The 5,387-nt window shown below is 50.1% G+C and overlaps 1 protein-coding gene across 1 annotated transcript in view; it reads right to left on the bottom strand.

Annotated features, from left to right (window-relative positions):
• Positions 1-1,882, bottom strand: part of LOC116903969 (solute carrier family 23 member 1-like) — a 39,856-nt gene extending 37,974 nt beyond the window's left edge. Inside the window, 2 exon segments of the mRNA XM_032906769.1 lie at positions 228-385; positions 1,792-1,882. The gene's annotated coding sequence lies outside the window, so the exon portion shown is untranslated.
• Between the last annotated feature and the right edge of the window lie 3,505 nt (positions 1,883-5,387).

The raw sequence follows: 5,387 nt of genomic DNA, 5'->3' as shown, positions 1-5,387 counted from the left end.
GGTTCATCATGTCTTCTGCCTTTCTCTTAGCTCTATTGTATAAACTAATAAAGAACATATTTCCCCCCCTAAGCTGATATGTAATTCTCTTCCCTTCAGCCAAGCACCCTGGTTCATCACTTACCCCTCCCTCCAACCAGCTTCGAGTCACCCAGCGGCATCCAAGCAGACCTCACCGGTACCATAGCAAGTAGAACTCAAGACCCCTGGAGAGCAATTTTACCTACCTGACCCCTAAAAGCACTTGCAAGAGGGTGCAGATGCCTGAGACGAAGAAAATGGTGCTGATGAGGTAGCTTTGGGTCAGGGGGTCATGCTGCAGGCACAGGTCCTTGGCCAGGATGAGCGGCACGGCCACGAGGCCGCCCAGGGCTGTGAGGAAGTGCTGTGAGAGCAGAACAGAAGGAGGTGGGCATAAGATGCTGCTGGCTGCCTCTCCATTCCCCAAGGCAGAAGTGCATCCTCCCTGGGGAGGTCATGGCGCACAGCCTCCGATCCCAGAGTGAAAAATCCCATGAATGTAAGTTACAGAGAGGCAAACGGGAGACAGACATCGATCAACTGGTACAAGAACGAACCGCTGGGTCACATACCCTGGCCTCAGTCTGATTAGGTCTAGGGAAGTGTTCTCATGGGCTGCGGCTGGACCTGTCTGGAGTCATACCAAGTGTCCTGGATGATGGTCCAGTCCCACACCAGTGTGACCTTTCTATGTATCTATCCCTTGAACCCCTCTTCCTCCTTCTCCTCGGGGTAGAGATTGCCACATCTTCTAACCACACAGGTAGAGACAGCAGGAGGGTAGCCGGTGAGAAATAAATCCCCGGGTCTTTAAGGGGCAGCTTCAGCTCCAGTTGTGTCACTGAGCCCTGTCTCAAAGGGATCAGCCGACCATTGGATTACCCACCCACATGGTTAATCCCCTCGATGAGTGTTCTGGAACAATCCGAACAATGTGACCAGCACTGCTCTTTGACAAACTGGGGTGGGGGTAGGGTGTAGAGCAGAAGCAGGAAAGACTTTAAAACTCCCTGACAGACTGCGTGGAAAAACAAAAAGGACTTGGCTGCCCCCCACCGCCCTAGGAGGCCCATAAGAGAGTGTGCAGAAAAAGAAGGCATGAATATTTCAAGGCACGTTCTGACGATCTCTAAATTCTTCCACGAGCCCTTGGACAATGACGTGAGTTTAATTCTTTACGGCCCTTTTTTAGTGAGACTGTGGAGTGAACACAAGGCCTCACACATTAGGCAAATACACAGAACATGTAAGCTACCCCCCAACCAGCCTTGGAAGCCTCACATGACATTTCTTTGGCATGCCAGCAGCTAGGCCAGTAGAAGGCACAGCCCTCTCCAGGCCTAGAACCCACCAGTGTTTTCGTACTGTTCAGCAACAGTGGTGAGTGCCACCTATCAGGGTTGACTCCCTTCTATTATCCAATAAACCTCATGATCCTAGAGACTAGGTGACGGTGAAAGCTGAAACAGAGAGAGAGAGAGACTGCTGACAGAGCGGCTCTGAGGAAGGAGCTCGTACCTCTCTGCCTCCAAAGGGCCTCACCTAAGTGAGGCGGACCTTTAACCACATCAGTTACCCGCACCAGAGTGAGTCACCTCAGAATGGTCGAGCATCTTTTTCTAAGCCTCACACCTATCCTCACGTGCTGAGGGAGAGACCTGGGGTTGATATGGAAGCTACAGCAGCTGATCTGTAACTGTTGTACTAATTTGATCTACAGTTGTTTGATATAGAACTTCCTTGGACCTAGTACTGGCTGGGAGGATGTACCTGGATCCCCAGGAAGATGCAGAGGTACCACGGTGGGCGGTCCAGGATGCCATAGGCCAGGTGGCTGCTGCTGAAGTCCTTCCGCTGTCTGTCATGTGTCTTGCCCTGGTCTTCAGTGTGGGAGCTGAGCGCACCATCACCCCTCTGCCAAGACAAGGAAAGAGTACGTGTGGGCTGGGAGAAGACCTCAGCTGCATGGCGGAACACCCTTCCAGACACGAGAGGGAGGCCTAGGCTAGGGGTCAGCGGTGTCAGCCTGCCGAGGACTACAGAGACAGAGGAATGACCAGTGCTACCCTGATCTGTACTGTAGGCATCTGTGTTAAAGACTCTTAAGTCTTGGGCTGTAGAAGGTGGGGGTAGGGAGTGACCTAAAACCTTGGCAGAGAGACGTGTTTGCTAGGGAGGAGATAGAAGCCCACCTTATGGTCGAAAAATAGGTAGATTTCCTCTCGGGAAGGGAGGGTGGTTGAAGTCACCACATGCTTAAAGTAAAGGACTCCTATGATTGGAGCTGGATCTGACCTGAAAGCCTCTTTCCTACAATTTGCCCCCACCCACCATGGTTCCAGCAGACACGTGTCAGTGTCAACCAACAGCTGTCTAATTGGACTTCGGCAGGAAGGGGTTTACATCTACTACTAGAAGCTGAGCCAACTTCCCAGGGCTAATCAGATCACGGACATCTCGGGGGAAAAAAAAAACTACCACCATCATTCTGCCAGACCGGCATAATTCCTTACAGCATTCGAAACCTTATCCTTACACCTATAGAAAAGGGTAGCTGCCGCCCCTCGTCAAAGAGGCCTCTCCTCACAGCCCATAGAGATCCTCCCAGAAACTCATAACGGTGCCCAGTGCAGAGATCAAGAGACTATGAGGAGTCCGGCCCCCGAGAATACATCTGTGTCACAGCTCCTCTTCTGTGTGTGCGTCTTGGGGGACATAGAGGGAGAGCGGGCAGAAAGATTGTAAGAGCCTTGCTTTGCTCTATCATGCTACCTCCATCTCCAGTCCCTGCCGTGAGTGTGAGCCGAAGAATGACTATGACGGACTAATGTGAACAGCTGCAGAACCCACGGAAACCACCCAGGCCAATTCACATTCCTATAGCTTAACCGAAATAAATAAATAAATAACTCGGAATTACAGATTTTTATCCCAACGTATTGACCGTACTGCTCACTCACCTTGGGCGAATGAATAGTATTTCTGCTTCCGTGTTCTCTCCACAAATCTAGGTGGTTGAGAAAACTGCCTTGTGGTATGAAGCACACAGTCCGGGGCCTTAACACGTCACAACTGCCAATAAGGGTTAGCTGTTGTGTTCACTGTGACCTCCCATAATTGCCGGGGCTGCCATGTACTGTGGCTGACACTGAGACAGCTGGCTGTGGGCAGAGGGACGTGGGTACACCGTCTCTGGGGTGGTCGCGTGAGGATCAAGTCATGCCAGCTGACGTGCCCCCGGGGAGTCTCCAGACCCTGGTCAGATCACAGAGTGCAGGGCCTTAGCAATGGCAGTCAGGGCTGCCCCAAAGGTAGTGTGGGAGCGGGAGACAGTCCCAAAAAGGCTGCTGAAGTAGGTTCCTCCAGGGCTACCTTCACACCTAGGTTTCCTGTACTGCCACCCACCTCAGGGACCGTCTCTGGAGCAGCGTGGGCTCGTGACCTCATGGATTGGTATCAAGTCCCTGTGCTCCTTCCATCAAAGAAAAAATATTTCAAATATTTGGACTACCTTAGTAGAAAAGTGAGTCGTGTACTAAACGCCCTCGAAGTGCATTTTTTAAAAATCTATTTGTTTGGCAATACTGAAGATCAAACCCAGAGCCTATGAGTCAAACATAGAACCTCTTTATGCTACACCTCCTCTGAGCTACACCCCTAGACGTTTCCATCTCATTTTAAAACCAGTGAAAGCATCGTGGGGCCGAGGAGCTTGGAGATATGGAGAGCAGGTCCAGAGAAAAAGTAGGGTTGAGGTGTGTCCTACCCCCCTAAATCTGGTCGTGAGATTCGAGAAACCTGGTAGCCAGGTTAAACTTCCTCTCCCCTTATAATGTCCAGCATCACCTGGGAGCCCTCCTTATGCTAATGAGGCATCTCTGGCACCCTGGCCCGGGCAATCATGTACACTCACCCTGAAAGCCCCTACCCACTCCTCAAAGGTTTAAATAGCCTTTGTCTGCCTCCCCCCCTTAAATGCTCACAGGTACCTGAGGTCTCTTTCGATCTCAGCTGTCCCACTTCACTTCCCCTCTTGAGATCCACCGGTTGTGATTATTAAGGGCAGGAGGTGGAGCTTGAACTCCATGAGCTTCTAAACTACCAAGAACTGGGGCCCTCTGTGTTCTCTATCTAATGGATTGATGGCTCCACTCCAGAGAAGTGTGAGATGGTAGGGTCTCAATTTGACTAGACGTGGAGGGTAAGAGCAGTTTCAGATTGAGAACTGGACAGCTGTTTGCACCAGCCCCAGAAAGCACCCCCTAGGGATCAGTATCCAATATGTCCTGTCCCATTACTGGAAGTCTCTTTTCCAAGGTTTCAGCTAGCACGCACACACACACACACACACACACACAGAGGCATGCATGCCTGTGCACAGAGATGAATAAAAGTGGCCTGGAGGCCAGATGAGAGTGTCAGACTGCCCGGAACTGGAGATACAGGTGGCTGTACCACTGCACCAAGAACTGAACTTGGGTCTTTCTGCAAGAGCTCTTAGCTCCTGAGCCTCCTCTCCAGTCCCGAGCCTTATAGTTTAAAACTGCACCATTCTGAGCAGTGGGATGGGATCCTATGCTAACCTTTCCTGCCATGCCTGGGAAGGCAATTCTCCTTCTGTCTAGAGTATCCATGCTGTGTGTGCTACCTTCTGGTTATTCCCTGATATCAGACCAACTGCCTTAGGTTCCCAGGACTGTGGTCGAGGACCCCAACATGAATACTACTCAAAGGGACACCAGAACATAAAACATGGAAAGACACATTGATACCATGAAGCAGCATTGCATTGCAGGGTATATGGGAGAAAGTACGCACATGCACACAGACATCACAAAATATAAACATATATAGACATATATAAATACATAAATATATGTATATATCACACATCACAAATACATGTGAATTTATATGTATGTATCATGCATATCACAAATAAACATATATAAGTATGTAAATATATAAACATACATATGAGAAACAATACAGTTCAGCACTACCTAACATTTCAGGAAGGAATCTCCTGGGAGCCTTAGGAAACATCTCCACAAACAGTGGTGACTTTTGTTTTCTAAGTGCAGTCCCTCAACCTTTGCACCACTGACATTTTGGACTGCATAATTCTTTGCCATGTGCTGCCAGGTTGAGGCTGGAGGGTCCTGACCTGTGCACTGAATTATGTTCAGTGACATTCCTGCCCCCGCCTCTCTCCTAGCTGTGATAACTCAGCTTATCTCTGGATGTTGCCAGTGACTGGTTGGAGCCATTGCTGTAAGAGCAGTTCCCACTTTCCCCAAGGAAGATCTAGCTTAGGGGCAGTGCTGGCTGGAGAGGAGGCAGATGTGGGGTCACAGACCGCACCA

Source organism: Rattus rattus, chromosome 6, assembly GCF_011064425.1.
Source record: "Rattus rattus isolate New Zealand chromosome 6, Rrattus_CSIRO_v1, whole genome shotgun sequence".
NCBI classification, from domain to species: Eukaryota; Metazoa; Chordata; class Mammalia; order Rodentia; family Muridae; genus Rattus; species Rattus rattus.
Note: the sequence above shows the minus strand (reverse complement) of the source record. Positions and strands in the feature narration are given on the sequence as shown.